Genomic DNA, 15,510 nt, shown 5'->3' with positions numbered 1-15,510 from the left:
GTCAGCCCTTTCTATTGCAGTCAAGGTTTTCACCCGTCCGTTTTACCTTCTGTTCTTCCACATCCCACTCCAGTACCTACTCTCGACTCATGGATACAGACTCTCATCAACATACACAAGGAAGCCAAAGAACAATTGAAAGAGGCCCAAACACGCACTAAGCTTTATGCGGATTCCAAAAGAAGACCAGCGCCTTCCTATTCTGTTGGTGATCAAGTCTGGTTGTCCTCGAAACTATTACCACGACATCTACGGCCAAACAAATTGGCCCCTCGCTACTATGGACCATTTTCCATAAAGGAGATCATCAATCCTGTCTCATTTCAACTCAAGCTACCTGATTCCTGGAAGAAAATACACCCAGTCTTTCACACTTCCCTATTGAAACCTTACATCAAATCCACCCGAAAATCCTGCAGACCCAGTCCTGTTGTTGTGGACGATCAGCTGGAATATGAAGTGTCCAGAATATGTGATTCCAGGTATAAACGGGGTCGACTTCAATACCTGGTTGAATGGAAGGGATATCCTCCTAGCGAGAGAACCTGGGAACCAGTTTCTAACTTAAATACCCCTCGATTGCTTAGAAGATTCCATCTCATACACCCGGGCAAACCTGGTGGAACAGGTCTTCAGAGGAGGCATGCTGTCATGACCCATAGAACTTGCCCCTTCTGGACTTCCTGGTCCTTATCGCGACGAGGCTTGTATTCTTTGTCACTCCCAACATGGCTGCGCCAAGCACCTTGCCTCGCACCAGCCTTCACGTCGCACACGGCACGTTCTATAAATTGGCCACACCCCCGCGGCCCCGCGCGTCTCAACGCTATCATTAGGTAGTGACTTGACGTGCGTGTGTGTGTGTGTGCTGTTCAGCGAATCCACTATTCCTAGTTCCTGGTTCCTCCTCCCTTCCTTTCACCCCTTCCCTCTAATCTACTCCCGGAATCCTCATTCCTAGCGACCGCTACCTTTTTCCTGGACATCCTGGAACAGCGGCCTTCCCGGAACTCTGAACACGCTCTGCAGCCGGACGAGACTCGAGCGAGCCTATACAAGACCCGATCGAACACAAGAGGAATCCTCCCACGGAACAGAGCAAGAAGCGATCCCAGGTGAGACGGGGGGAGATTTACGACACCTATTAGGTATTCCTAAACTCCCTACACCTCCAAGAAACAAAAGAATCTGATTGAGAAATGTACTGAGGACATGGGCTATTTAATACCTGGAATAGTTACTGAGACCATTATACCTGCTGCTGGCAAGTGACACCTCCATTTCCCTTTCATGGGTTACTCACAGTCAGGTTACGCACTCTGATTTGGCAGAAGTGAATGACTTTAGACACTAGTGTATCATGAAAGGGAGAGGGGTGTGCTCTTGTGGCATCATAATGATGTGCCATTTATCTGAGACTATGGAGATAACCTTACTGACATGGTTACCCACATTAGAAATTACAAAAGGAGAATACATACACAGGGTGGTCCCTTTTTGTCCTGGCTAACCTATTATGTTGTCTTAATCAATGGGATCCCGATTTCTGCTATCCTTTTGTGAATTCATGGCATATATTTGTTGAAAAATACGTTTTTCAAATGTTTGAAGAAAATTGTTAATGCTATGAAAGTTCCAGAAAGGCCCCTCCTGATGAATAAATGGAGTATGTGCTTTAGAATGATTCTGGTTTCTGGTGTTATCATTCAAAGTGCTTACAAGTGTGAGGCTTATAGTGGGGATTCATGTGGAATAAAGGTGCAAATACATTTAAACGACTGCCTAAAAAATGTAGATGTGAAATGTCATTGTAGGTGAAACCAAATACAAATTAGAAGCGTATACTTAGCCAAGCGAGACTATGTCCCTATATTAAGCACCCAAGCATAGCGTAGATTAGAGAAATTCCATTTTGAATGATATGCTAGCAGCCAGCATGGAGCAAATTAACTTGTGACACAAGCAGTAGTCACATGCCATCTTTCTGCTGCCTTTGCACGTTTATTCATTACCTTCCAAAAGTACATACGTGGATTACTAACCGAGTAGCTTCAAACAAATTACAAGAAATATTGAGTTTTAATTGTATTATGAATACACATTGGTCTTGTTAGCTCTTGAAGACAATAAGAATGTCTGTGGAAGACCTCCTCAATGAAGTCCATTGGAAGGCATTATATGCCCTAGAATATGTTATCCTTTCCATTGGAGCTAGTGTGTCAAAAACCTAAAGAAGTTGTTAAAGGGTGGCTTGGGGATTGTGGGCTCTCTGTTCCTGTGTTCACCCTCCAGCACTAGTAAAGAGTTAACAAATTAACCTCTGCAAACATTCAAGACCAGTGTTTAATGTTTTCTACACATAGCTGAGAAGTAAGGCCTAGACTTAGGAGGCAGCAGGCTTGGCGTGAAGCACATTTATCAAGAAAAGGTTTGTTGAAGAACAGAGGTCCAAACAAGTACATTCAAAATAGAATATTTACTAGATACAAGCAATAAGCAAAACCTGAACACTACTGGGAAGTACATTCACTATCAAGCATATACACCACAGTTTGGGAACACCAAAATGGCTTACCTACCACTTTAGATCACAACTCATTTAATAGGCAATATACACTGAATAAGACTAAAGTAGGGGAAAAAGGTTAAGAACAGTTGCAAAAGACTTGAGTGGTCTATACATAATTTAGCAATAAGAGCAACAGTTTAGAAGTCAAGAGATCACTTTGTGATAGATCAGTCTATTACAAGCAGGTATGCTTATTAAGCAAGGTCTTGCAAAGCAGGATTTACAGCAATGGTTAAGGCAGACACCAGGAGAGAGCAAAAACAACTCAAATTCAGATCCAGCAGCAGAGGAGGCTTCAGTAACCACATACTGTTTTGGATGCTGGTGTGATCCAGGACCAGGTCAGCGATCCTCAGGAGCAGCATAGTGAGACTTCCGTTTTCTTCAGGCTCTTTCTTGTGGTGTGGGATGGCAACAGCAGGTTTGAAAGGTCCCGCCAGAGCGGAGGATTGCCCTGTGATCAGGCAGTTAGGGGGTCCATGCAAAGCTGCAGTCCAGCTTTAGTCGGGTGATGACAACCCTGGTATAGTGATGGATGCAGAATAGGGCTTCAGACTGGTTGGTTAGTTCCACCAGTTGGCTTGCCCAATGCTGGTTACTGAAGCAGTCCTCCGGCGTGTCTCAGGAAGTCCTGTCCTTTGGCTTCATATACACTTGCATCTTGTTGGGTAGTGTGCTGCTGCAGCCCACCTATGAAGGAGACGAACAAGTTACTTTCTTACCTGTTAACGTTCTTTCGATGGGATGGTCCGACGACGTATTCCATATCTATGACAGGTAATCACCACAGCGGTGCTGCTTCGGAAACTTTTTTCAGCGTCTGCGCCCTGCGTCGATGACGTTGATGCGCCGTCATCGAGGACCTCCTCCGACGTCCGACGTCATCCGATGTGATAAGTAGGACGCACGACGTCCATAGCCTCAGTTGTAGTTTTTTCCCCCAGAACGTGGGACATTAGTCAACTGCCAGTCAGACACAAAGCCTTGCGGGAACGTAAGCTGCAATCGCAAAAGAAATTCTGCAGCGGGGAAGGCAGGGAGGGAGCGATATGGAATACGTCGTCGGACCATCCCATCGAAAGAACGTTACCAGGTAAGAAAGTAACTTGTTCTTCGAGGGGATTGGGTCCTCCGATGTATTCCATATCTATGACAGACTCCCAAAGCAGTACCAGAGAAAGGAGGAGGGAAAGAATTTAGAAACAAAATTTAGAATAGCCAATCAAATAGCAGAGCAAAGGACCGCCTTGCCAAAGGCAAGATCCTGTCCTCGGATGGAATCGAGGGAATAGTGACGTACAAATGTATGTACAGAAGCCCAGGTGGCTGCATCACAGATGTTGCGAATAGGAACACCCCTCTGCAGGGCAGTAGATGCAGCCATACCCCTGGTAGAATGGACCCGCAAGCCAGCCGGCGGTTCCTTACCCGCCAAGCGGTAACACTCCGAGATGGCCAAAATAATCCAGCGAGACAAAGTCTGTTTCGTCACAGCCTGTCCCAAATGCTTTCCAGCGTAATCAATAAAGAGTTGATCGTCCACTCTGATCCCGGACATGCGTGAAACATAAAAGCTTAAAGCTCTCCTAGGATCAAGCCTATGGAGCCTCTCCTCTTCCTTACCAGGATGCGGAGGAGGATAGAATGCCGGAAGAACAACCTTCTGGGCCAAATTAAATTCTGAAACCACCTTCGGAAGAAAAGAAGGACGAACTCTAAGGACAACCCTGTCCTTGTGAAATACAGAGAAGGGTGGCTTAACCGAAAGTGCCTGTAACTAGTAACCACAACCAAAAACACAGTTTTCAGAGTTAACAGCCTCAAAGGACAAGAATGCAAAGGCTCAAACGGAGCACCCATAAGAAACTTAAGAACAAGGTTTAAATCCCAACCGGGCACCAGGAAAGGTGACGGAGGGAACACATTAGTGAGTCCTTTCAGAAACTGTGAAATCAAAGGGATTTTAAAGTAAGAACACTCTTCAGACGAGCGCTTAAAGATGGACAGCGCCGCCAGGTAACCTTTAATGGTACCCACTTGCAAGCCCCTGTGGACCAAAAAAAAGTAAAAAGGACAGAACCATGGGGATGTCACATGCAAAAGGATCCACATTCCGAACTCTGCACCAGTTGCAGAATTTACGGCAACGGTACAGAGACTTTGTTGCTGGCCGTCGGGCCGAGAGCAACACCTCCATCACGTCTTCAGGGAGGTCCAAATCCTTATACCTCAACCTTTCAGAAGCCAAGCGTGAAGGTTGAGGGATCTGACCTCTGGATGGAGAACCTGACCCCCCCTCCCGTGAGAGCAGATCGTCTAGGTAGGGAAGACGACGTGGAGGGCAGATGGACAAGTCGAGAAGGTCCGGGTACCACGTCCTCCGAGCCCACGCCGGAGCAATGAGGATCATCCGGGAACCGAACTTCCGTAACCTCTGCAGCACTTGCGGGATGACGGGGACTGGAGGAAACGCGTACAGCAGCGGGAATGACCACTCCACCACGAACGCGTCTCCTAAGGCTCCTTTTGGAGGAAATTCCCGCGAGCAGAACCTCTCGCACTTCCGGTTGACACTGGAGGCGAAGAGATCCACTTGAGGGGGTCCCCCAAAGGGCGATAATCTCCAGGAGAATCCCCTGAGCCAACTCCCACTCATGAGAGATCGTGCTCTGCCTGCTCAGAGCATCCGCCGTCACGTTTTCGTCTCTGGCCAGATGAACTGCCGAGATCGAAACTTCCTGCTGGATGGCTCAGAACTCGAGCTGCATCGCCTCCCTGCACAGAGGAAGTGACCCTGCCCCCCCTTTTTGTTGAGGTAGTGCATGGCCACTGTGTTGTCTGTCAGGATCAGGACATTCTTTCCTCGCAGTCGGCAGAAAAGCCTTCAGGGATAGCCTGACGGCCCTCAGCTCCAGCAGATTGATATGGAGTCTGGACTCTGACGGAGACCAACGACCGCTGACTGTCAGCTCGTTGGCATGAGCTCCCCATCCCGTGAGGGATGCATCCGTCACGATCGTCACCTCCGGCCAGGGAAGCCAAAATGGAGCCCCCTTCATCAAGTTGCCTTCGACGGCCCACCACAGAAGGTCCCGGGCAACCGAGGGCGGCACCTGAACCGGGTCCGACATCCTGCCGGAGGACTGCAACCATTGCGTCTTGAGTGACCACTGCAAAGATCTCATCCGCAGGCGAGCCTCTGGCACCAGAAGAATGCAGGATGCCATGAGGCCGAGCAACCTCAAGAACTCGAACGCTGGGAGCGTCTGGGCATACTGAAACTTGTGCACCATCTGCTGAATGTGAAGAGCCCTCACCTGGGGAGGAAAACACTGCCCCAGGGAAGTGTCGAGCACTGTTCCGATGTACTGGAGCCGCTGTGTTGGCGTCAAATGGGACTTCTTTAAATTGAGGGAGAAGCCCAGCCTGTGAAGGGAGTGGCAGGTGACGGACAGATGATCCAGGACTTGCTCGGGAGAGCTCCCCCTGACCAACCAATCGTCCAGGTAGGGGTAGACGTAAATCCCCCTTGCCAGAGATGCGCTGCCACCACCACCATGAGCTTGGTGAAAACCCTCGGGTGGAGGTCAATCCGAACGGCAGGACCCGAAACTGAAAGTGCGAGTCGCCAACCGCAAACCTCAGGTACTTCTTGTGCTTGGGATGGATCGGCACATGAAGTAGGCATCCTTGAGGTCGAGAGACACCAACCAGTCCTGAAGCTGAAGGGCCTGGAGGACTTGAGAGAGAGTAACCATCTTGAACTTGTCCTTCCTGAGGAGTTTGTTCAAACCGCGCAAGTCCATGATGGGTCTCAATCCCCCGTCTTTCTTTGAAATCAAATAATAAGGGGAATACCATCCCTTGTTCCTCTCCGCTACAGGCACTAGTTCTATGGCGCCTTTCTCCAGCAGGGCTTGAATTTCCTGCGCAAGGAGCGGATCCGGACTCTGCAAAGAGAGGTTCCCCGGTGGATTGTCGTGAAGCCTCTGCCGAAAGGGAAGACAGTAGCCGTGGGTTATGATCTCCAGAACCCACACATCTGAAGTAATGGCACGCCACTCTACAAGATGCTGCGCCAGCCTTCCCCCAACCGGCGAACCATGGGACATGGCCTCATGACTGAGAGGTAGCAGCTGTGGCGTTACCTGAGGGCAAAGAGGCAACTGCCCGAGCGGCCTTGGCACCACGGGTACCCTGTCGTCCACCTCTGGTACCCCTGCGTTGGCCTCTTTGACTGCCAGCTCCTCTCGCTTTACTGAAGGACGAGTAATAGCGAAAGGAACCACCCCTCCATTGCTGTCCCCTAGGACGAAAAGGCGGAGGTTGGCGAACTGCAGCGCCCAACGACTTTGCTGCAGCTTTGGAGGTCTGCAACCTCTCAAGGCTCTCGTCAGCCTTGCTGCCAAAAAGGTGTTCACCATGAAAGGGCATTTTGAGGAGCCGCGACTGCACATCAGGAGCAAACCCTGACTTCCGCAACCACACAAACCTGCGTATCACGGTGCTTGCCGCCATGGATCTGCTGACGCATTCAGCTATGTCCAAACCCGACTGAACGGACTCACACATGGCATCCTTACCATCCTGGACCATAGCAAGGAAACCATCCCGTTCGTCCCCTTCGGGAATATGTTCAGCCGCTAACGCAACACAGTTCCACAGAGTGTGTGTGAAACGAGACAAGGCACAAATTGAGTTGGCCGCCTGAAACGCCACACCAGAAGAAAACACTTTCTTCGCCCAGCCAGGCGGGATGGGAGGGTACGACGCCTGCTTTGCCGGGGCCGTGGCCGCCTGCACCACCAAACTCTCCGGAGTGGGGTGCCTGGTCAAGTAGCAGGGGTCGCTACTGGCAGATGGTATTTTCGCGACAAGGACCTGCCCACCGCCTGAAGACTCTCCGGAGCAGTCCAAGCCGCCGCCACCCTTCTCTGTAGAGCCATATGAAACGGCAGTACCAGGTCAGTCGGGGAACCAACATCAAGGATGTCCGTGAGATCATCCTGCACAAACTCCCCTGGGGGAGCAGACCATCCCAAGTACTCGGAAACCCTAGCCATAAGGCGCCGGTACGAGGAATCTGCATGAGAGCCAAGCTCAGGCCTACAAAACTCCACCTCCGGAGAGGTGTCCAGTCCACTGGCATCATGCAGTGACTGCCTCAAATCGTCAAACTGACCATGGCCCGAGACCATTTCATCTGGAACCTGACTAGGAACCAGGCCATCAGAATCCTCATCCACCTCCGAAATATATTCCAGGTGGCGAAAAGAAGGCACCCGAGAGTGCTTGCTCTTAACCAGAGCCTTCCTAGGGGGTACCTCTGACACCCCGGCCTCGAAAGGCGTTGAGTGAATCGGCGTCGAGAGAACAGGCATCGGCGCAGAGAGGATCGGCGTCGACGTCAGATGCAGCGCCGCCAGCATCGACACAGTCCTCAAAGCCGGAGCTCCGAGCGTGTCCTTCGACGACCTGAGCGTCGACGGCTTCGACGACTTCCTCGGAGCCGGAGCCTCGAGAAAGCCTGTCGACACCCTTGACGCCTCAGACGTTGATGTCTTCCTCGAAGACATCACAGGTGCACACGGTCTCGAACGCGTCGAGGACCGGGACCTGGAACGGGGACGTCGAGAACGAGTCCCCTTGTCCGAACGGGACCTCTCCCGTGACTCTTGCGAGCAGTGTTTCTCGACCTCTCACGGCCGACCCCACTCGGGGGCGCGGATGGCTTAGTACCCTGCGACTCGAGAATCGCCAGCATTTTCTTCCCGAAGGAAGCCCATTCCTCCGGCGTCACACGGCTGGAGGGGTAAGCGACGTGCCGGGCAGAGTCCTCAGAAGAGGACCTGGAAGACGACCGCTGTTGGCGCTTCCGAGAATGCCTCGAAGAGGCCGAGGAGTGGCGAGACCGACTCCTAGAAGGAGACCCACGAGACTTCCGACGATGACGCGGAGAGTCACCTCTAGAATCATCCGTCGAAAGCCCCGCAGACTTCAACTTCCGGGGCTTGGACACCCGACCTACCGACAACTTCTTCTTACGTTCACGTAAGGCTTTGGACATGAGCGACTGGCAGTCAATACAGTCATCCGTGTCGTGGGCCTCCCCGAGGCACCAGAGGCAGGCGTCGTGCGAGTCCGTCACCGACATCTTGGACCCACACTCTCCACACTTCTTGAAGCCCGGACGCGGGGTCGAAGACGAAGTAGAAGACATCTTCACACGAAGGATTTTCTCACAAAAACAAACAGGTTCGAAGAACCGAGAAGAACAGAACTCCAAAGAGTCGAGGCGTTAACCGAGATTCACGAAGCAACACGTTTGTGGAAAAAACGGAACTGAGGCTACGGGCGTCGTGCGTCCTACTTATCACATCGGATGACGTCGGAGGAGGTCCTCGACGACGGCGCAGCGACGTCATCGACGCAGGACGCAGATGCCGAAAAAAGTTTCCGAAGCAGCACAGCTGTGGTGATTACCTGTCATAGATATGGAATACGTCGGAGGACCCAATCCCCTCGAACTACAACTTACAAACAGGTGAATGCTGTCTAATCAATCAGGGACAGCCTGACGCCTCAATCTGCTCAGAAACAGGACATACTTTGGGTACTACAGGCAGCCCAAAACTGGAATGCCATAAAATTGCATGCCCTAATTTGTCAATTTCCAACCCGAGAAGGCAGATGGCTCCTAAAGAGGAGACAAAACGAGTTCTTGTACAATGAAGAATGGGCATTTTCAGTATCAGGCAGTCGAAAATGAATCACTGTGGTAAAAAAAGACAAAGAAAAACAAACACTTTCTATGCCACCGACCTATGAAGTACACAATCGAAAAAGTAACTGGGATGTTCCTTAAAGAATAGTAAAAGAGACAATGTGTTCCTGCAGCATGTCACTGAAGGTGGGGTGTGCTCTACTGTAACAAAATAAAAGAGGCACACATTCCCTGCACGGTTAGTCATAGGGCCTGACCGGTGCACACCAAGCTAAATGTGAGCAGCAGGTGAATGAGACAAAGGGGCACAAAAAACACTTCCCAGAAACATTTGTTCTTTTTTGTGCTGTATTGTTGTTGCACACTGACAGACTGAACTATGTGCGTAGCTAGACTAATGCAAAACATCCCGAATATAAAAAAATGAAAAACTTCCATGATAACAAAAAATATATACAGCCATTAAAGATGAAATTCATGTATTGATGAACAGAACCATTTAGGATTGTGTTAGCAAAACAGTGTGTAGGGCGGCCCGCATTGACCCCGTCAATCACAGAATAACAACGTTGTAAACACTGTAAAATAAGGACATTTGATGTGAATTGATTGATGGTTGTGCCCAAGGCCCAAAATGCAGGGTGTTTGTGGAAGCAGAATGTCACATGAACAGCCATTTATACCACATTATGCAGGAAGCCAGGTCTGATGCCGCTGGCAAGCTGCGAGGCTTTGAGACTAGAAGAAGCAGGGCCCATAAAGCACTACATGGGGAACAGAGTATCAAGTAATTTTTATCATGTGACCAGATGAAGCAAGGATGGGTAAGCGGGAGACTGTGGTCTCCACCAATAAAAAAAAAATGTACACAGTTATTTACATCAGCAAAGATATGAAATCTTCTTGAAAGGTACCAAAAAGTACGAAAGGGCGGCTGCTTTGTTTTCCCTGGGTTTCACTTTTTCAGACTAGCGTACTAGTCTGGTTATTTCTTTGCATTGAAATGAAAACGAACTGACTATGCTCCTGCTTGCAGAGTGGAGTAGTCAATAGATTACACTGTTTTTTCTCAAAGATATTGCCACCGACTGCAGAACAAAAAGGACAGCAACAGGTATCGCTCTCACGTTTGATTCTTTAAAAAAAAAACAACTGTAGAACTGGAAAAGCTCATTTTCAGTTACAAGATTACACTTCTTCTGTTGGGCAACACAAAAGGTGTTTTTCAAAATCAGTATGGCCATGATAAATTCTCGCGGGTTGTTGTAAAGATAACTGACCACGTTTTGTGCATAGTTGCTTGCATCCTCACAGTTTCCCTTAATATATTCAACATATCCCAAGGCCCGCAGCCACACTAGCCCTAAGGGAGAGTGCACCATGAATAGCACCTTGCAAGTTCTTTGCACTGGCTTGTACCATCTTCCACAAGTTTCTGTTCAATCCATCTACAAGACCATCAGTCTGGAGGTGATATATTGCAAATAGTTTTTACTCTAGATAAGAGATTTCAAATAGGACCATGATTCCATACATAATCCAAGACCCTCGTGTAAATAAAAGTATGTTCTTCAGAAAAGTCACTTAGTCGGATAAAAGAAAAAGAAGAAAAAAAATAATAAAAATTAAAAAAAGGATAAACTTGCTGATGTTGCAGGTGACATTTAAAGTTTCAGATGGCCCAAGTGGGTCCATTGGTAGCCTTTTAATGACACACTAATGGTTTAGAGGTGGTGCAAAGGGGATTTATGCAAATCAAGGCTGCTGCAGTTGATAACGGCAAAATGTTCATATTTGGGCAATAAAATAATCTTCAAATAAGGTCCTCAGATTCGTCCACCGCGAAATGTGCCGATTTCATAACCAGTATGAAAGATTGGGGTATCTAGACCATAATATGTACATCAATCTTACTCTGTAAAAAGCACAACCAGTGATGTGTTTAGGCTTTCTTCTGCCCTAGGTGGGACCATTTGTAGGACTGTCACCTCAGCATATTTGACCATGCCCCTTTTTCCAGACTCCAACCAGTTTTATCTTAAAGATATTGGAGAAAACATTTATTAATTATAGGATAAAAGAAACAGTTTAGTGCCTTCACGTTTTAGGATTTTGTCACCACTATACAGAGTAAGTGTTGATTGGTGTATTACAGTTTGCACCAGTTACCTATAAATTGTGTTCTCCTAGATTTTGGGTGGAAATTAACTTTCCATTGAAACTGTTTGCACAAACAGTCTTAAAATGCCAGCCAACCACACGAGACTTGCAGTCACACAAATTGTTTGAATTAGCGCGACGCGACCTCCATATGAGCATTAATGCCACAAGGCTTCAACATGGTTATGGGTCATTCACATATCCAAAATCTCCTTTCACAGACAATACAAAAGACCCCTGCTGACCTACAAGCATCACAGGGGAAAAACGGATCCCTCTACCCCGTACCCATGGTCACAGAGTCCACCTGGCCATAGTCCCATTGGCTTAAGTTTAGGAGCAGGATGAAAGCTGCAGTCTTTATGTATGCACGTCTTTGAGGAAGGAGGGCACATGTCCAACACCACTAAGTGGGGGCGGGATTAATTAGAATATGTAATGTACAATAACGTTGCAGAAAGTGATGTCAGAGGACACAACCACAGCAATGCAATACTGCCCGTTTTAGTGAATGGGGGTGGAGGGTAATGTTACTGGACCCTTGTGATAAATTCACGCTATTGGCATGGCAGTGTTGCATGCTTTGTGTGGTCAATCAAAAGATGTATGCAACAGGGGAGAAAACGTGGTAGCCCAATAAACATGAATGTTGAAAGCCAATTCCCACTTTTGTTAATTAATATCATTCCTTGCTTATTTCACAGCTATTAAAAAAAATGCTGAAAGAGCTCATGAATACATGCAGTTTTGTTGCAGGTCCTGCCTCTTAGCATGCCCTTAATGTACTTGTATTGCTAATTTCCCATTTGTAAATGTAGGACTACAAGTACCAGGAATGCAAGATAATGTCATCAACAGCCAACAAGGCACACAGACCTCTAAACGCCCCTACTAAATTTAAGACACAATCCGAAAGATCTTGTGACATAATGATCTACTTTTAGTAATTGTTGGCACAGGTACGCAACTTGCTATGCATGGTGAGGTCAAATCTGTAATACAGCAAAATAATTCAAGAACTGTAGCCAAAGTACACCATGTACAGCATTCTTCTTGGTTGTACCCAACATCAATGAATGACCGTGCAATCCCAATGCAGCTGCTGTTTTCAGATAACAGAGGTGGCATAGCAGGCTGCAGTGTGAGGCATGGGTTTGGAAAAGTCTAGGTTTACCCATATTAGGGTTCTGAAACCTTTGGCTCTCCAGATGTTTTGAACTACAACGCCCATTAGCCCGTGTAAGCATAGTCCATTATGAAGGATCATGTGAGTTGTAGTCCCCATTGACCTACTGAGGCAGTCAGCCAGCAAGAACATGTTATCTTAGTTTATGAGCAGCCACGTGAGCCCATGTTGTCCTTGAAAAAAGAAGTTGCTTACATTAAAACAGATTACATGTTGCTGTCCCTCTAAAATGGACTACCCTAAACTGCGTTCTGGTAAGCCAAATATTAAATGTTTCTTGATTAAACCCCTTTTGCCCATCTTTCTTCATAAGAATGTGTTGGTTTGAGGATGTGTTCCCTCTAGCTGCTTCAGAATTCGGTCAAGGTTTCTTCAGTGACTTTGTGTGTAACAGAAAACTAGGCTTCCCTTGGGAACAATGCTCCAGGCTACAGTTCTATAAAGGATCGAAGCTATGAGCAACTCTTCCCTAGAAGAGTTTTTAGACCTAGACTTAGAGCAACCAGAGTTGAGATTCCTTGCAGGAGGATAAAGCACAAAGCAAAGAACAAAAGGAATTTTGAGGAGTCCTGCTTCCCGCTACTTATGAAACAGCTTCTGAAGGCAGACATCTTAAGATAAACAAACCTACTGCACAGGTCAGACCTCGGTAGTCAGAATACAAACCAATCCTGTGTCCCAGACACCCTTCAGCCCAAAGATGATGCGACAAGAACATAAATAATAAATGCTACTTTAATAACAAACTTGAAACTAGCCAAATTGAAGTCTCATGTATACAAACTGGTTCTGGAAAATGAACCCTAGGACGCATCAAAATCCCAATGAATATCCATCTCTACGTCCCATGTATATTTGTTTTCTTTGAGAAAATTTGCTGCGGCCTCTGAATGCAAAAGCAGAAAAAAAAAAAAACTCACATGTACTTAAGGCACTGTGGCGACCAGAAGAAAGAGTTGGACTAAGTGGTGACGTGTTCATGAGTATTTATTTCAATAATATAAGAAAAACACCCATCTAGCCCTACCGCTATGATAGGGATTCACTGCCTAAAAAACTTAAAGTTAAGGGTGCTCATCACAAGTCCAAAAGAAATAGTCCTTAGTCATAATCTAAATAGTTAATTGGCCCTACAGGAAGAAATGACAAAAAGGGGGCCGGAGCAATAGCCTCTGTTCTTGAGCTTGCTTGGCCCAATTACTTGGATCAGTTTTGTAAACAGGCTTGTAAATAAATAAACATTTTTAAAAAACACACCATCATCAGTTACTCACAGTACAGTCCTCAGCCTCTGTAGGTTCTATATGCCAAATCCTAAGTCCTTAAATATATTCCATAAGGTCCCCTCTTTACAGGAAGAAAGTATTCTTAACACAATTCTACCATTTCTGACATGGTGATCGAAAGTGTCATTTTGTTTTTAAGCTCTGGAACTCTCCCGATTCTGCTGTGACCAGTTCCGCTCGTTATGTTTTGTGTCTCCTGGGCTGCCCAAAGTCATCTGGCCCTCTAACAGGTTTACTTTAGCAGGGCCTCAGTGGAGAAACTGCCAGTTTGGGTTTTCTTGTCTCCCATAACCCTTGTAGCATTCCCTGTCTCCGACACCTTTGCTCGCCCCGCCCAGCAGTGTTCCCTCCATGAGAGCATTTGCTTCCCCTCCGCTGCCTGACTCAGCAGCTAATGCACTTCTCCTGCAGAGATCTGGTATCTCCGCTGCGGTCTGGTCTCAGCATCAGTTAACAGGCCCAGGCCCACCACAGCTTCCGTGTGGTTGTGCCACCATGCGAGATGGTCGCTTTACAGTATGTCTCTCCCTCAACATTCACCAGCCTTCTGGCATCTAGCTAGTGATTCCATCTCTCCACGCTACCGCTGGCTATGTAGTGTAGCATGGCTCTGCCCCTTTCCAGGACGTCCTCTGGTCAGAGGTTCGACTCCATGTAGGATTCACTCTCCTCCATTCCAGGTTCCTTGTTTTATGTAAGTCATCACAAACAAAAGGGATGGGTCACTCCTCAATAACTGAAGCCAAAGAGATTGAAGAAATGTCACTACCAGAAGAATCCAAAATAGAAGTAACATTCTTTCAGATTCCCACATAGGCAGACAATGTGTTGTGGCCAGGGAGTTCCTAACAGAAATAGGAGTCCTTGTCCCCAAGAAGGGAGTCACTCCCAGTGATGTCCCACGTTCCCAGACCCCAGGGAGCATCTTGCCGAGTGGTCTCACCTCCCCAACCTCAAAGGGGGTGGATCGCCTCTGGGGAGAAGGGACGAATAGCCCAGATCAGTCACTGCCCCTAATGCATTGCTCCATTTTAGGTAACCTTTGACAAATAGAATATATAAACCTGTTGCATAGCGTCACATCCACTCAAGATATGTAATGCATGCATGTACAGCATCATTTTATTCTATAACTGTATACATGCTTAATGAACAAATGGGACACTTATTGTCATTAAATGGTGGAGGTTTGAACATAGATGGATTAGGAATAGCATAGTTAAATTGTGACAATATTTGCACCCGGGAAAGGGCACTCAGCAAATCAGGTGGCTGGAAAAGCGGGCGAGAACACACACAGAGTACTCCCGTTGTTTTCCAGCCACCCAAGGCCCTTCCCCGGATGCCATAATTTTAATTGTGGCGAGGCAACAGGGAGCCTCTCACTGTTGCCGCCACACAAAGCCTCCCCCTCCCCTCAACAACATCCCAAACCCTTCCCCTGCCCTCTCCTCCCCACTTACCTGCTGGACTGGAGCTTTGTGTTCCGCTTGGGGGGGCGTACCTAGGCTTCGGCTGGCAGGTCGTTACTGGCCCTGTACGCCCCTCCGTAAACGGGGCGCTCGCTACATTAACAAGTCATTTC

This window comes from Ambystoma mexicanum, chromosome 1p, assembly GCF_040938575.1.
Source record: "Ambystoma mexicanum isolate Mex_15411 chromosome 1p, UKY_AmexF1_1, whole genome shotgun sequence".
NCBI lineage: Eukaryota > Metazoa > Chordata > Amphibia > Caudata > Ambystomatidae > Ambystoma > Ambystoma mexicanum.
The sequence above is the reverse complement of the archived record's forward strand: the minus strand, read 5'-3'. Positions refer to the sequence as shown.